This window comes from Mus musculus, chromosome 8 (assembly GCF_000001635.26).
Source record: "Mus musculus strain C57BL/6J chromosome 8, GRCm38.p6 C57BL/6J".
In the NCBI taxonomy this organism is placed as follows: domain Eukaryota; kingdom Metazoa; phylum Chordata; class Mammalia; order Rodentia; family Muridae; genus Mus; species Mus musculus.
Window position 1 is genome coordinate 114,014,898 of NC_000074.6, and position 18,415 is coordinate 114,033,312.

The following is an 18,415-nucleotide window of genomic DNA, read 5'->3' on the forward strand; positions in this document are numbered from 1 at the left end:
CGGCCAGGAGAACTGGGATCCTCCAAGTCACACAGTTGTGCTTGTGTCAGATCTGAGATGCTCAGCAGGGGTGATGGGTCTCTAGAAGATGCTGGGTGTGTATATTGTGTCTTCTGTCTACACAGGGCACCTGCCATTCTAACCTGAGGAAGCCTTGCTGCTTAAGCTGACTTCCAGATATTTCTTAAAAATAGTATTTCAGCAAAGTTTCAGAATACCAGGGAGATTGTCCACCATGGATACCGAACAGGACACATAATTGTGGGGCTCATAACAGCAGCAATTACATAGAAATAAACACTTGCATTTGACTTGAAGTAAATACCAAGAAACTGTAACTGTTTCTCTTGATGTCATTTATGGTGGATGCTAATTTTTTTTTTTGCTGTTTTCTGTGTTTTTGAGATATTTTAAGTGGCCATGACTTTTGTAATAAGAAGAGCAAAACGAGCTTATTTTTGAAATAACACTAATGAGAAACACCACATTTTTCATCAATTATTTTGGCAGCTTCATGACACTAGATTGCTAGATCTGGACATTGAAAAGCAGCTTTTTCTTTATTTTCTTTCTTTATTTTCTCAAAAATATTTCTCCCTGGCCTGTGAGATGGCTTAGTGGGTAAGGATGTTCATAACTAGGTCTATCAACTTGGGTTCAATTCCCAAGACCCACAGGGTAGAAGGAGAAAACTAACTCCTTCAAATTGTCCTCTGACCTCTACACATGCTCTGTGGCATGTATATGCCTACCACATACATATATCTCTATAAAAACAACAGAGGATAAATGTAAAAATAATTCAGCTGGGTGTGGTGTTTGGTGGTATGCTTGGGACACGGAGGCAGGAAGATCAGAAGTTCAAAGTCATCTTCACCTAATAAAGTCCAGCTATGGCCTGGGATTTCTAAGACTCTGTCCCAAGCTGAGGAAGGATACTCTGAATTTGGGCATTGTGGCTAAAATTCCAGTACTTTAGAGGCTTGAGGTTAGAGGACTGCAATAAGTTTTAAGACAGCATGGACGATGTTATGAGCTTTATAATGAGTTAGGGGCCAGCCTGGGCTACAGTATGAGTGCCTATTTCAAGATGCACATATTTTTCCATCTCTGCAGCTGTCCCCTTTCTGATTTCTAGGGGATCCTTACTTTAACCATCATTACATAGCTGGGAACAAAACACTGGCCACATGAATATCCAAGGCTATGGATCAAATAAAGCTGAAGCACTGCTATCATGGAAGACACTTAATCAGAATGCACAGCCATTTGTACACCACCCAGCACTGCCATCTGCATCACTTAACCAAAGCACTGCAGCTCCCCACCTTCCCATTCCATTGTCACTGCGTCCATCACTCGGGACAACCCCTTTGGGACCCTATTTCATATAGAATCAAGAAACACATTCAGCGCACCAGTGACTTGAAAAACACGAGTTGTTCTTCCCAAAACCACATCCCCCTAGATGCAATTAGCTTAATCTCCTTCTGGGTGCATTCTTAATATAGGCTCTGACCATTGGCTATTTTTCTTGTGTCTTGGTTTTTCAACACTGGATTCTTGAGTAAGACCACAGACATTGAAATAATAAGGTATCATGTTTAAATCATGGCTAAGTTCAAGGGGTTTAAAAAAATGTTGTTTCTCAAGATAGAACAGAAGAAAGAGATTGTGGGGCATGGTACACTGTTCCCATGCTGGAGTTTATTTCTGACTGCCGAAGATGGGCAGTCAGTATGAAGGTCAGCTCTTGAAATCTAGAGAATTTCCAAGATTAGCGTGCACATACCACAGTGTACTAGATGGCATGGTTGCATGAAGCCATGCCTGTAAGGAATCATGAAGGAGGAAAATGGGATCTCAGTTACAGTAGAATCTAAATGCTTCTAAGAAACAGGACAAGAAACCACAGTAGCTAGGAATCCTGATGTGGAAGCTTATACCCATCACCTTAGCAGTCAGGAGGCTGAGGCAGGAGGATCATGAGTTAGAGCCAGATGGGGCACATAATGAGATTTCGATACAGGAAGTAAGAATTTTAAATCTGAAAACAAAACAAAACAAAAAGAGAGAGAAAGAGAGACAGAGACAGAGAGAGACAGAGATAGAGACAGAGAGGTGTATTCAGTGCCTATGGAGGCCAGAAGAAGGTATCATGTCCCTTGGAGCTGGAGTCACAGGTGACTGACTGTGAACCATTCAACAGAGATTCTGAGAACTAAACCCAGGTTCCTTTACGAGCTCAGTGTCAGCTCTTATCTGCTGAGCCCTCTCTCCAGACCAATCTAGTTTTCTGTATTGTGCATCTGTATTTTGCATTTGATTCTTGCTCTAACCATTCCTCTATCTTCAATCCTCGTCTTCCCAACATTCAGGAAACTGATCAGGTCCCTACATGGTCAATAGCATTTGCTGAATGGTACCAGGTCACCACTGACTTCAAAGATCTCATGTCTCCATTTTGATGATAGTTATTGTTCTAACCAGACAAACTGCTAAAATCTACTGAATGCTTTCTAGACACCAGAAATCTTTACCCAAGGCATGTCTCTTAAACTAAAACCTCTATTCCTATAACTACCATATCAGATAGCTATAAACTATTTGGACCATCTGAATCTCAAGAATGCTACCTGTGAGATGGGAATAAGCAAAACAGAAGCAGTCACACAGTGGGGAAGACTGGGTCCAGGAAGCACATGCAAGATTCTTTACTTCGAACCTGCCTTTGTTTTGCTGCTATCAAAACCCAAGATCAGCCTCACGTATTCGATCTACAGTGACTGTTTTCCTCTATAGTCTTAATTCAAAGGAGCTTGGGGCAAACTTCTGTGTGTGTGTGTGTGTGTGTGTGTGTTTGTTTGTTTGTTTAAGCCTTATGCACCCTTCACTCAGCTTCACTAAAGACCAGGTATATTTTTTAGATCCTCTTCGGCTTTCAGCCCATCCTTGTTACAATATCATCTGAGCCGCAGCACGATAGGCATTCAGCCACAGAGACCATCACATAGTGTCAAAGTGATTCCCATGGATGACAGGCCTGTCCCCCTGGTGGAGGCTCTTGGCTGGCTATCTCACTCTTATCAGTTATTATTAATGTTCTGTTCTGTGTGTCACACACACGTTGGGTTTGCAGAGACATTTATGTCTACACAACCAGTAGTAATTAATTCTTAATTCTGTTGGGTCCTTGACCAGTTCAAAGAAATGACTTTCTCATTTAAATGTAGCATTTAAAGAAATTAAAAAGCAGTAACCAAAACTATCCTACACATTACACATAGTCTGAAGTCCACCAGGAGCCCCCCACCCCCCCCACACACACCTCTAGAGTTACAGATCCGCATGGCCACACCATTTTTTAAAGCTCTGAACACTCAGGTCCTCACGCTTGTATGACAGACACTTTACCAAATTGAGCCCTTTGTGACTCCTAGTCCCTAGTCCCTCTGTGACTTCTTAAAAGCTAACAATCGCAGTGTGACCTGCTAACCTCATCTCTATCTTCCCCTCAATCTTCACAGAGCTCCTTCATATCACTAGCTCTGGGGAGATTGCCAAAGAATTGCAGAACCACTCCTCAGACGGGCTTCAACCTCTGAAGTGCTGTTGGTTTGGGGTTGCGGAAATGGCTGTGTGCCAAAGAACATATGTAGCTGCCACCAGGACAATCTCATCAGGCAGTGAGGACAGTGGATCTGTTTCTCTCACTGTGTCAAATCTATTACACCAGGGATTTCCTGACAACAGGGCAGCCTGGCTGGCCCCTCAGCTGTGTACTTGCCGAAGGTCAATCCACTTATTCCTACAGACCCTGGTGACTGCTCGCAAATGAGTATTTATGAGTCTAACATTCTGTCCAAACTAAACATTCTAAGCTAAATGTTGCTGGCTTCTTTCTTGATAAGCGGAAAGTCTGAGCTTCTCAGGCCGATATTCTACTCGTAGATTGGCTAATGAATTCAGTAAAATCTTCATATCAAGAAGACAGTTCTCAAAGGTGGATAAGAAGGCAGCTGGCTCTTAAATAGTCCCAAGCTAAAAAAGTGAGCTCTTTGATGGGACACACACACATTAATGAGGGTGTTAAAAGAAGAGAAGTAAAAATTACACACACTATCATGAGGTTTCCATAATCTATTTTCTGGGTGGCAAGTGAAAAGAGACATATTTATACTGTTAACCCCTAAGTGACAACAAGGCCAAAGGCCTTCATAAATTTATATAGTAAAAATCTCAATAGATGGAACAAAATAGTATTTAAAGGTCAGATAATTTAGGGCTGGCGAGATGGCTCAGCCAGTAAAGGTTCTTGCTGCCAAGTCTAATGACCCAGATTTGATCCTCAGAATATACATGGTAGAAAGAAAGGATCAGTGCCTACAAATTATCCTCTTATATGCACAGGTACACTGTGGCCTATGTGTACATATGAATACACAATACACACACACACACACATACAACAACAACAACAACAATAATAATAATGATAAATGTAAAGTAAGTCAGATATTCCAAGAGTAAAGAACCAAAATATAATATTAATATTAATAATAACCAGACGTAACATAAAGGTCAGGTATTCCATGGGTAAAGAACCAAAATATAATAATTATAATAATAAATATAAAGTAAGTCATATATTCCAAGAGCAAAGAACAGATATATAATAACAATTATAACAATAACAACAATAATAATAACAAATGTAAAATAAAGGTCAGATATTCCATGAGTAAAGAACCAAAAATAATAATTAAAAAAAACATAGAAAAAGTTAGTAAAGAATACATCTACATAAAGGATACATATTCCACATAAACGTTAAATGTGTCTAATCACACTACCAAAATTTAATTATAGATTTTTTTTCTCATTAACTTGTTTATTTGTAATTGCAGATCTTATAAAAATAAAATTTTAAAGCAAGGTCTTGGATGCTGGGCATGATGGTAAATTCCTGTAATCCAGTCACTCAGGATTCTGAGGCAGGAGGACCACAAATTTGAGGCTAGCCTGGACTCCATGGAAAAGCCCTGTGTCTAGAACAAAAACAACCACAGCCCTGTCTATATATCAAGTTACTGGGCTACATCGTGAGACCTCCTGTCAAAAAAAGAAAAAGAAGAAGAAGAAGAAGAAGAAGAAGAAGAAGAAGAAGAAGAAGAAGAAGAAGAAGAGGAGGAGGAGGAGGAGGAGGAGGAGGAAGAAGAAGAAAACAAGGAAAAATCAAAACCACCACCACCAAAAAAGACCCAAGCACATGTCCTTCCTGAAAGGAAGGCTCATTTTCAATATAATCCTATAAGGCCCTTATGAAAAATGCCTGACATAATTCTATTAAAGTCTGATAATACAGAATCCTTCAGACGAAGGTAAATTACCAAAAATAAAAAAGAAACATCATAAAACTGATACATGCTCAGAATTATCTATGTTGTGAAATATGAAATCTTGATGAAGTAAGTTAGCCAAACGTTGCCTGTAGAGTGAAGAGGTGTTTCATAGTTACACACTAGAAGGTTTGACATTGTCATGTACGCTCTGTATATCCTCAACTAATATATAGACTTACTGAAAACAATTCCAATAAAATTTACAACAGGATTGTTTTTGTAAAAAAAAATTAAGTGTATATAAAATACAAAGAAAGAAGGAAAACAGATGATTTTGAAGAAGAATGGAGCTGGTAGACTCACGTTCTGTGACTTTAAGGTGAACACATCAACAACCACAATGTTGACATATAAGAGCCTCAGATATGTCAACGGGATCCACCTCAAAGCCCAGAAACAAACGCACACACGTGGTCGTGTGTGAGAATTATCAAGAATTGATTCTTTTCCTGAAAAAATTATCAATTATTTTCTTGTAATAATATTCCTTATCAGGAGTATATTGGGAGAAAAATGGACCTCCATATACAAAAAGCATTCACAAAATACATACAACCTCTATTTTGTGAAACATAAAAAACTTTGAGAAAACACAGGGAATTTTTGTCACATAGGGCAGAATGTTTTAAGTGTTAAGAATACTTTCTTAAAACTTTAAATAACATTTGGTATATGACCCAGAAATCCCACTGCTGAAAATCCTTGAAAAGTGGAAAAGTCCCTCAAGCATATGTGTGAATGTTCGTTCATACCTGCCCTGTTCACAGGATACAAAATCTTCTAACGCTATCCTGCTTATCAGTTCTATCTTTACCTATTAATTTGTCACACAAATATTAATAATCATCTTTCTCTGACTCAAACATCCTTCAGTGGCTAAATCCATCTTTAGCTCCATACCAGGGAGTGCAAACCAGTAACAAGAAAGTAAGGATTAGGAACACATGCAACAGCCTGGGTAAATGTCACAGGCGATATAGAGTGAAACAGCCAGCCTCAAAGTTGCATACTATTAAATTCTTATAACCTTCAGGAAAAGATGGTAGTCAGATAGTGGAGAAGCTCCTTGTACACCGATGGCTTAAGAAGGTCAGACTATAAGGAGGCTGCTTTGGGACGATTTTAGGGGAGCATGGAGCTGGTTTTACATTCTGATTGTGGCCAGTTTCACAGTATAAATGTGTTTTAAAAATTAATGGTGTAGGCTATGAAGAAAAAAATTGAAAAGGTCATTTTTGCTGTTGGTTGGCTTTAAGGGTGACATTAAGAAAAGCTGATTGGGCTGGGCGGTGGTGGCACACACCTTTAATCCCAGCACTTGAGAGCCAGAGGCAGGTGGATTTCTGAGTTCGGGGCCAGCCTGGTCTACAGAGTGAGTTCCAGGACAGCCATGGCTACACAGAGAAACCCTATCTCAAAAAAAAATTTTTTTTAATGGAAAAAAAAAAAAGAAAGAAAAGAAAAGCTGATTGGCAGAGAGATTTTAGTGGGTAGAGGTGGTGAGTGACTACAAAGACACAGCAGGGCAGTTGCACAGATGAACTCCAATGGTCCGGACAGCATGCACAAGCTTGTACAAGCTCAAACCTCACAAACTCTCAGCATGGGTAGGGGAGGTGAGCATGAAATCACACCTTGATCTGAAAGGCAACTGGCAACTGATAGTTTCTGGAAGAAGGAGAGTCCATTTTCTTTAAAGATATAGCTTCTGCTCCATTGACCACGACCCTTTGGATGTCCACTCACCCAAGACTGTATCAGAAGCACAGATTTGATTCAAATGACTTAGTTTAAAGAATGAGGATACACAGTTAAGTGGCCAAGAAAGGGAGCTAGGGAAGAGGCTTGGGGGGGGGGGGGGAGTATGATCAAAGTGCATTGTATAAAATCCTCAAATAATTCATTTTAAAGGAGTGTGATACCAAAAATATCTTCCTTCAGACAAAGATAGAGACCTTGTAAAACAACAAGAAAAAAAAAAAAAACTCGACTGGAAGATGAGAAAGACTACTCCACACAGGACTATATCTAAAACTTGTCTACACAATAAAAAACTTCAGAAACCCAAGTTAGGACTTAAGACATATATATGTGCATTCCCACGACAGTTTACATTTCAGTTGGTGGCCCGATGACCATGGTGAAGACACCATATCAAAAGAAACCTAGCAGCAGAGAAATCCTGTTGGACAAAATGCTAGACAAGTTAGCATGGGATTGACAGAATGCAGCCAAAGAGCAGGACTTGGCTGTGTCATAGTGGGAGGTCAAGAGCCCCTCTCGCCTGCTGTTCTCCCACCTCGATGACAAACAGCTATGGTCCATCCTCCTACCCCAACCAGAGCAGCAAAACAGCTGGAATGCTGAAGATGCTCTTGCCAGTTGAAGAGTGTTTACTAGAGGCTTCTGCTTCTTTCCGGCTGTGTAAAGCAGGCTGACCAAAAGAAACTTGGAGAAGAAAAGGGCTTATTTGATCTTACAAGTCACAGTGTATGGTTGAGGAAAGTCGAGCAGGAACAGAAGCCGTGGAGAAATGATGCAGCCCATGGCTTGCTCAGCCACCCTCCTTATACAACTCGGACCCACTTGCCTAGGGATATCATCACCCACAGTGGGCAGGGCCCTCCTACACCAATCATCAATCATCAATAATCAATCATCAATCATTAATCATCAATCATCAATCACCAATCATCAATCAAGAAAATGGTCCACGGACATGACCACAGGCCAATTTGATAATAGCAATACCCCAGCCTAGATTTCCTCTCCCCAGGTGTGTCAGGTTGACAACTAAAGCTAAGTGGGATACAGGCTTAGGTACCTCATGTTTTTCTCTGGTTCCCTGTGCCTCTGTATATAAACTGACACAAAATCCCTTCCTCCACAGGGTCTTCAGAGGAACTGAACAATGTAACTGATACACTCTAATAATACAATTTGCCAATTTATATTATTCGAATTATGATCACTTTGAAAAATTAGTGAGATACAACTGTGTTTTAAACATCTTGATTGGAATGCGGAAGCTTTTTTTTTTTCCTAATCAATTCCCCTTCCCATGAAAACTTAATACCATAGATACATTATATACCTATTTATAGGGATCAACCACCAACATAATGTTTAAGATTATTTTTACATTCCCCTCTATGAACCATCTTCATTCCCTGCTCAGAAAACTAATGAAAAAAATTTCTAATATTTTATATATTTTAAAATATCTTTAAAACAGTTTCATGGTTATATAATTGTCTGAATTAAAATTTCCAAAGGATTTCTCTATTGCTTCGTTACTTGGTGTAGCATTTGCAGGGGACAATGAGTTTTAGTCTTAGGATTTCAGAAAAGACATCTCAAACTAGTGTATGCAGCAGCTAGCCAGAAACTCAATTCCATTAGATAAATCTCATTGCATGCTGAAAACATAATGATGTCCAACTTGCTGGTATATACTCTCAGTTTGAAGATTTATGATATTAAATGGTTTTTCTTTTTTTTTTTTTCTAATTGTGAAGAGTATGAAAAATGGAATGTTTCTCTGAGCCATGAAACTAAACAGGCTGAAATGTCCCCATTCCTCTTGACATGCAAGCCCGTCTGGCATGAGCTCATGAGGGTGACCTTAACTGAAGCTCCTGTCAACTACTTCTTCCCAATGATCACATCAAAATGGAGACCAGGCTCATCTTTTCTTTACAAGTGGGGAAAGGAAGCCCAATTCTAAATGATTTCTTTAATCAAGGAAGCCTATATTTCTCCAGTCTATAAGTCGAATGATGATGCTAAACCAAGACCCAAAGAACACTTTAGAACACTCTAGACCCTCCTCCTTCTCCTCTCTCTCTCCTCCTTTTCCTTTCTCTCTCCTCCTTTTCCTCTCTCTCTCCTCCTTCTCACATTCCTCCTCTTTATCCTTCTTCTCTTCTTTTGCTCAGACATTTTGGTCAGTCTTGAAAAATGGACAGTGTTAACACTTTACATGAGCATGTATTTTCCTCTTGCAAAACATTTTGAGTGTTCTTCCTCCATTCTGGTCCCAATGAATCATCTCACAGTGATTCCTTGGCTGATGTTATCCAGTGCCTAGTGACTGAAGTCAGGAGGAGAGACTATATTGAATTCAGAAGGGGAAACTGACCAGTTTTGCCAAACATCTTCTGGAAGGACAGTCATCAAGAGCAGACTTCTTCACTGAAGAATTTTTTATCGTCAGTTATCCGGTGATGACCTCTGAGACTTAATCAATTTAGTCAAACACCTGTGGAACTGACATGATGATACCTAACAGCAAGACATTTTTTATTTGTTCTGAGTAAGAGACCTGTCTAGGGAGTAAAATCTGAAGACTGAGCATTCATATTGCTCCAACATGAATGGCAAGGGGTCTATTCAAACTGTGAGTAGACTATCAGATCCAACATTCATCTCTCAAAAAGAGGAAAGGGGTGAGAAGTGCTGATCAAGAAGAAGAAACACAGAGAGTTGGCACATGTTCCATTATTACCTCAGTCACCAGTGCAGACATTATTAATCAACCGTTGCACAATTTTGATACCAAACTATGATGCAAACTCAGCATGGCTCCTGTACCGCTTCCCCCAGTCAATCAGCACTCTCAAATAAGATGAAATTTTATAGATCATATCTAGCCTAGAAGGATGATATGGTTGAAGCCACAGATCTCCTTATTCTGTTGAGAATTCTTTACTGGTGTTCAGAATTTATAAGAAGTTTAATACTCTCTCTCTCAGTAGGGAATACAGCTATTGTAAAATTCTCCTTTTGTTTGGGGACAAATATGACTGATAGAGAGCAGTGTTTAATATTGAGACAACTCTAAATAAGACACCAGAGCATCTATATGTCTAGAAACTTCCCCAGATTTTTTTAAAGCACCAAACTTGCATGTATCAGGCTGTGGTAAGAAAGTATCCAGTCATATAATTCAAATACCCTATCTCCACCATGGCTAACAATGCTGACAAACTACAAATTCTCTTGACAAGTGAAGATATCCAACACCTCCCATTAAGAGGCGCTCTGTGGTGATATACCAATAAGTTAAATGATGTATATTCAATTCTGCTCTTTGAGCATGGGAGAATGACATTGGGTTGATATTTGCCTACCCCATAAGAAAAGAGCTGCCAGGTAGATTGGGCAAGGAGCTGTATATCCTACGAAGTTATTCCCCATCTCTCTTTCCCTCTGCCACATGGTTCGGGCATCCATCTCCTTTGTGCTGAGTGATAGAGAACAGACTATCCAGGCAGTCATGTAGAGACTTCTCCTGGCTGTGGAGAAGGCAGGGAGCTTTGGTCCCTCTGCATCATTTCCTGTTCTAACCGAAGCAACATGTGCAGAGAAACCTTTCTGCCATCCTTGCAAACTCTCCCTGAGATAAGATACAGAAATTGCATTTGGTTTCATCAAGGATGGATTCTGGTCAACATGAAGCATACACACAGATAAAACCGAGCTCTCTTGATAGGGTGAGAAGTTTCTCCTTGAGCAGCCTCCAGAGGAACAAAAGGAGGCTCAGACAGAACTGAGGAGGAGGAGGACAGAAATGCCGGTAGGACCATTTCCTCAGGACTCTCGTGCAAATCTGTGCTGAGCCGTGACTTTTGATTTGGCCAAGTCCATCTGTGCTGGATCAAGCTCTTCTGAGAGTCAGAGAGGGTGTCAGCCCCAGGACTAGCACTGGGAAAACAAGCTGGGAAAAGCAGTATTTAAATGTTACCAATGAGATTTTCTAATGGAGCAAAGTGTTTATTGTTTATGTGTGTCCTCCACAATAGAAAAAAACAATCAAATAATGAATTTAAAGAGGGCTCAGTATTTTTCCTGGCCCAGCTTTCGCAACACATAGCGCTTTCAGGCTATGAAATATTTTTCAACACCAGGATTATAAATATTAAGAGGTGCCATCCAAAAACTATAAACTCCAGCTCCAACTTCTAAGAGTTCACACAATGTCAAATAAAAAATTTTAATGTAATAGAAAGCATATGTTTTCTCTGGTGAACTAGGCTGCTGCTGTTCCTAGTCATGCTGCTGGTGACTAGCTCCCAGTCAGATAAACTGAAGGCACTTTTCTTACTCACTCTTATCTTCTTCACAGAGATGTATTTTGGAAGAGCAGTCGAAAAAGTCGTGTCAACCTCACATAAAAATAGTATCGTTTCCCAGTAAAGTTTTATCACAGATACACGTTCAGAGTGAAATCTATAAAATTACAAAGCCCTGGCAATCTATTTCATATATGGCACTTAAAAGGTTTGCGTTTTCTAGAACTTCCCCAAAGGACATTTCCTTTGCGAGACATAGATTCCAAGAAGGTTTTTCTTCTTCAAATCATGCATTTAATGTTTTTATGAATGGTGTAGACTAATTCATCTGTTTGCTTCGGAAAGACATATTTATAAAAGTAGCACATTTCTCAACTTTCCCAGGAGAGGGTTCTTTTCGAGGTAGATGGTGACTAATAACGTCTCAGGGCGTACAGAATATGAGACTGTGGCATGCTCAGCTCTAAATGAGATATCTCTCTCACACCTCTTTCCCCAAAGACTCAGAGATCGTTATGAAAGATTGGGAAGGAACAGATGTCTAAAGCAGGATAGTATTGGCCAGATGTGACTGTACAGATACACTCATGCATGCACAATGGCTTGGAGAGCACACATAAGACTTATATAAGATCAAGTCAGCAAAGTTCCCAGCATGGACTGGGGAGGAGCCCATGAAGTCCCACCTCTATCTGCAGAACTATTGGCAACAATAGATACTGAGAGTCAGTTTTCTTCGGGCATATGGAGCCTGAAAGTCTACTGATACATATATAGACATACTCCAGTAGACAGACAATCCCATGGCCATGTACACAGAGGCATACTGAATGTACTCAGTGGCTATGAGAGAGAGAGAGAGAGAGAGAGAGAGAGAGAGAGAGAGAGAGAGAGAATGAATAGAGATGGGGAATGGGGATGGTTTTACAACAAATGCATTATATGTATATATGACTCTTACATACAGCATATTAAAAGTATCCACCACTTGCTACCTTACCTGTTTGGATGTATATCCTGAGGTTATTTCCTTGAATAAGGTGGACAGCAGCCATGGCCTCCTACAGCTCATGGTCAAAAGAGGGTAACAGACAAACAGAAATATGTGGACCCTGAAAATGACAAATTTTAAGAGGTGGTGACAGAACAGAGCATGTAGAGAATGGAGACAGAATGGCTTCAGGGGGCAGGGGGGGGGGTCAAGACAAGAAGCAGACCAGTGCTACTCAGGTGGCATGCTGCATCATCTTAGATCCTTTATGTTTAAATTAAGTTCCAATAAACAGTTTTGCCTTTTCCTAGGAAGCTCGGGCATTGCCTCGTTCTTTCAGTTTATGATGCAATATTTGTCTTACTTGCTTCAAGTGTTTTCCTAAATACTTCTGTTCTGGTGAAGGTCTCATTTGCAGACCACAGCTCCTATAGCTCAGGCTGACCTCTGACCTTGACGTCCCTCTTGAATCTAGGTTTCCTTTGCATTCCTGATCTTCTTGCCACTGCCTCTGCAGTGGTGCGGTTACATGTGTGTACCAACAAATTTCTTCATGTTTTCTTTTTAAAAAATTAACTGAGTTAACTATTTAAATTACCAACCATGCGACCTTCAGAGTTTCTGCTACTGATTTCTAACTTTACTGCTGTGTGGACAGAGAGCCGAGAAGGTGCTATGTTTTTTGTTTTTTAATGATTTTAGAGTTAGTAAAAAGTGTAGGATCAATTTCCATGTCTGAACAATGCATGCTTGAAAAAGAGAGTTGGGAAAGTAGCTCAGTTGGGAGAGTGCTTATCTGGCATGCTCAGAGCCTTCGGTTTGATCTATAATACCATGGAAAGCCAGGTGCAATTGTACGTGCTTCTACTCCTAGCAATTGGGAGGTAGGGACCTGGCGTCATCCTTAGCTACATCCCAAGTTGCAGGATAACCTATACTAGAAAATCTGAAGAGAAACGGTAGGGGTTTCTGGAGCCATGGTCTATGTGATAACTTTGTTAAATTTTACTTTTGAATCCTTGCTTTCATTTGTCTGTTTTACTCTATGCACCTATAGGAGGCAGGATTCTGTTTCCCTCCATAGAGTTTTACGTACAGTCGTTTCTCCTTGTGGTTCTAATTTTGCTTTACATATTTTTATGATTGTCTTGTTATTTATGAGCAGTCAGGGTCAAGTTCCCAGTATTTTTCTGGTTATTTTCTTGTATTGGGGTTTTTTATAAATCATAACATCTTTTTATCTTACAGTCCATTTTGTCTGACGCTAATGTGACAATTTCAGCTTCGCCTAACATAAATTTTCCCACCCTGTAAAGTGTCACTTTCTTTTGCTACAATGCATGAAAAATATCTCATGCAAATAAAACACATTTTTCCCAGCTTGAAAATCACTGTCATTTAACATATGTGTTAAGATGATTCATCTGAATTATGCTGCCCAGTGATATATTTGGACTTAATTCTGCCATCTTTATTTTGGGACTGCTTTTGATATTAATCAAATTCTAGTGACAACGTGACCATGAAAATTTTGGATTAAATGCTCAAGTATGGAACACACTCTGTTCTTGTGGGAGGCCTTTCTCAGTGTCAAGGATAAACACAGGAAGCTGGTCTCTGACGAGCAAAGCTTCTTTAATCTCCCTTTCACACTCAGACAGCGCCTCCTATTTATTGCAGGCAAAAGTCTCAATCTTGAGGTCCTGACTTGTGATGGACCCAAATTATATCTCAAGTCTTTTGAGAACAACAGCATCACTGAAACATGTCATTCTTGTGATGCCTGTTTTGAGGTCCAAGACATCAGTATATTCTATTAAATATGCTCTTTAAATTCTATTAGTTGATAATTGTGTTGGTTTTGTTTCCATTGCTCAGATAAAATGCCATGACCAGGGCGATTTAAGGAAGGAAGAGTTTAATTGGGCTTAGAGTTCCAGAGGGTTTAGAGTGTATAATAGTGGGAACAGCATGGCCCCAGACAGACAGAAGGCATGGCAACTGAGACAGGACGTTGAGAGCTCATATCATGAACCATACATACGACTGTAAGATTTATAAAGAACAAGACTTTAAGGAGGATAGGGCCAACTCTCTCTGATTCCAAGATGGCATCTCACATATGGTAGACTTAGAGTGCGTAAGATCACTGTGTCTTCATGTGAGAGAGAAGGTAGAGAAGATGACCTCACTCCTGAGACAAATCTCCCTTTGAGTTTTTTATTTTTGTGCATGTGAGTGTGTATGATGTGAGTGTGTATGGTGTGCATGTGAGTGTGTATGATGTGCATGTGAGTGTGTATGATGTGCATGTGAGTGTGTATGGTGTGCATGTGAGTGTGTATGATGTGCATGTGAGTGTGTATGATGTGCATGTGAGTGTGTATGGTGTGCATGTGAGTGTGTATGATGTGCATGTGAGTGTGTATGGTGTGCATGTGAGTGTGTATGGTGTGCATATGAGTGTGTATGATGTGCATGTGAATGTGTATGGTGTGCATGTGAGTGTGTATGGTGTGCATGTGTGTATGATGTGTATGTGAGCATGTATGATGTGCATGTGAGTGTGTATGGTGTGCATGTGAGTGTGTATGATGTGCATGTGAGTGTTTCTGATGTGCATGTGAGTGTGTATGATGTGCATGTGAGTGTGTAAGGTGTGCATATGAGAGTGTATGATGTGTGTGTGAGTGTGTATAACGTGCATGTGAGTGTGTAGCATGTGCGTGTGTGTATGATGTGCATGTGAGTGTGTATGGTGTGCATGTGTGTATGGTGTGCATGTGTGTATGATGTGCATGTGAGTGTGTATGCTGTGCATATGTGTATGGTGTGCATGTGTGTATGATGTGCATGTGAGTGTGTATGATGTGCATGTGAGTGTGTATGGTTTGCATGTGAGTGTGTATGATGTGCATGTGAGTGTGTATGATATGCATGTGAGTGCGTATGGCGTGCATGTGAGTGTGTATGGCGTGCATGTGAGTGTGTATGGCGTGCATGTGAGTGTGTATGGCGTGCATGCGAGTGTGTATGGCGTGCATGCGAGTGTGTATGGCATGCATGCGAGTGTGTATGGTGTGCATGTGAGTGTGTATGATGTGCATGTGAGTGTGTATGATGTGCATGTGAGTGTGTATGGTGTGCATGTGAGTGTGTATGATGTGCATGTGAGTGTGTATGATGTGCATGTGAGTGTGTATGATGTGCATGTGAGTGTGCATGATGTGCATGTGAGTGTGTATGATGTGCATGTGAGTGTGTATGGTGTGCATGTGAGTGTGTATGATGTGCATGTGAGTGTGTATGATGTGCATGCGAGTGTTTATGATGTTTATGTGAGTGTGTATGATGTGCTTAAGCACAGGTACGGGTGCTTGATGAAGCACTGGTGGAGGTCAGTGGACGTCCTGTGGATCTCTCCTCCCAGCATGTGTATGGCTCCTGGAGATCAACCTGAAGTTGTCTGGGCTGGAAGAAATACCATTACCAATTTAGTTGTCTATCTTACTGGCCCAATTTTTCTTTTGCTTTAAAAAAGTTTTTTTTTAATTACACACATCTATCTGTCTATCATTTACCCATCCATCCATCTAGCTGTCTATCTATCTATCTATCTATCTATCTATCTATCTATCTATCTATCATCTATCTATCATGTGTGTGTATGTATGTATGTATGTATGTATGTGTTTTTACATGTGAAGGGGCATGTGCACCACTATGTACATGTGCAGATCAGAGGATAATCATCAAAAATCAGTTTTTGGGGGCTGGAGAGATGGCTCAGTGGTTAAGAGCACTGACTGCTTTTCCAGAGATCCTGGGTTCAATTCCCAGCAACCACATGGTGGCTCACAACCTTCTGTAATGGGTTCTGATGCCCTCTTCTGGTATGTTTGAAGACAGCTACAGGGTACTCATATGCATTAAATAAATAAATAAATAAATAAATCTTTTTTCATCAGTTCTCTTTTACCATGTGGCTTGCAGCAGCCAACACCAGGTTGCTTGGCTTTGCAGCAAGCACCTTTACACACTGAACCATTTTGATAGCCTCTAAAGTAAATTTTCACAGCAGTATTAATCCATGTATAGGGTGGGGTCCTCCTGGCCAAACTTCTCCTGTTAAATCCCACATTGCTGTTATTACATTAGGGTCATTAATACATGGATTATAAATGATATAAAAGTATAAGAGTATAAGCTCATCGGGGAGATGTGATGTGCATTTTATGCAGAGTCTCTAAGCATTAGAGTTAGAGTGAAATACCATTTGAGTTTGCTTGCACGTCTTACAACAAAGTCCCATAGACTCTGTAGCACCATAAGCATGTTTATTTTCCTACAATCCCAGAATTTACCGAAGTTGTTAAGGTCAGAGCCTGGGCCCTGCGACCTTAACCATCTAGGCTCAGCCACCTGACTTCAACAGACCAATCAGACAGACAAAATAATACATAAATGCAGAGAAAGGAGATGTAGTCAGTGTGGCCACATTGAGAAGAACAAAGAGCCACAGCGACTCTGGAGTCGGTCCTCCAGTTTAAATGTGGTTTAGGCTTCAATAGAGGCCAAATATATATAAAACTGAGGAGTCCTGGTCAAGGTGTGGTCTGGTCCATCATCAGTGTCTCAGCTCCCAGCTCTCCTACAAGTCTGACAAGCTATAAATGTCTTTTCAGGATGCAATCTTGCCCCTGGCTGGCCTCGGGCTTCCCTCCTTTTCTTTCTCCCAATATGAGATTCCTAGGGACATTCCGATTTCTCAGGCCCTCCATTCCTGCCAGGAAAGTACATGAGCAGGGAATCATCATGTTTCTCCTGAGCCCTCCCTCTCTCCTGGCTTGTACTTGACTGTATTCCTTTGATCGCGCATGTTCACAAGGTCTCCACCTATCTATGGTTCACAAGGTCTCCACCTATCTATCTGTGACCCGATCTCTTCTTCTTAGGAAACAACCCCAGGATGTGTTAGGAAATCTCAATGATAGGGTTGCCTAAATCAGACTTTAAAATGATAATATTGCAGGGCGGTGGTGGTGCACGCCTTTAATCCCAGCACTTGGGAGGCAGAGGCAGACGGATTTCTGAGTTTGAGGCCAGCCTGGTCTACAGAGTGAGTTCCAGGACAGCCAGGGCTATACAGAGAAACCCTGTCTTGAAAAAACCAAAAAAAAAATAATAATAATATTAATCAACATACCAACATAAATGAGGGAAATTTTCACAAGGCTTCACCCTTAGGAAGAGTAGGATAAGAGTAACAGCCAATCAAAGGCTGTCGAGAGGGGGAGGGTTTATTTTCTTAGCAACACTTAGCAATGCTAAAATGACCTCAGCAGGTTGTATTTATAAACATGTACACAAACATATGCACGCACACATGCATGCATGTGCATGTGTACTTGTGTACATGTGTGCTAGTGATCCTGTTTATGTGTGTGTACATTATAAGCCATTATAATTAAATTATATTATCATAATAATTATATGCAATTATAATTCAAGAATAAGAAGCCGTGGATTTGAGAAGGGATGTAGGGACACGAAAATAGAAGCAATTGAAGAGAAGCAGAAAGAATGATGTAAATATAGTCTTCATACATGAACGTCTCAAAAACAGACAAACATAACCCCAAATACTGGATACTGATGCTGTATCAGCCACAAAGTCTGTGTCCTTTTGAAACTCTCAGTCTACTGGATCAGCTACACCTGGTAGAAGGCACGAGAGGTCATGATTTCATTGAGAACATAGTATAGGCTGTTAGTACACAGAGTGAGGCATGTAGTTCTCTGTGTGGTCATGACATAGACACCTGATGTAGATTTGTATTGGCATCTGCAAGCTCTGCCTAAACACATGGACACCGGAAGGAGGAGATGATGTCAATTAGCATAGGGATACGGGTTTGAGTGCCAAAAGATTGTTCCAGATAGGGAGG

The 18,415-nt window shown here is 40.5% G+C and overlaps 1 long non-coding RNA gene across 1 annotated transcript in view; it reads right to left on the reverse strand.

The window, feature by feature from the left end:
• Positions 1-18,415, reverse strand: part of Gm30107 — a 70,483-nt gene that overhangs the window by 4,240 nt on the left and 47,828 nt on the right. The window lies entirely within an intron of this gene.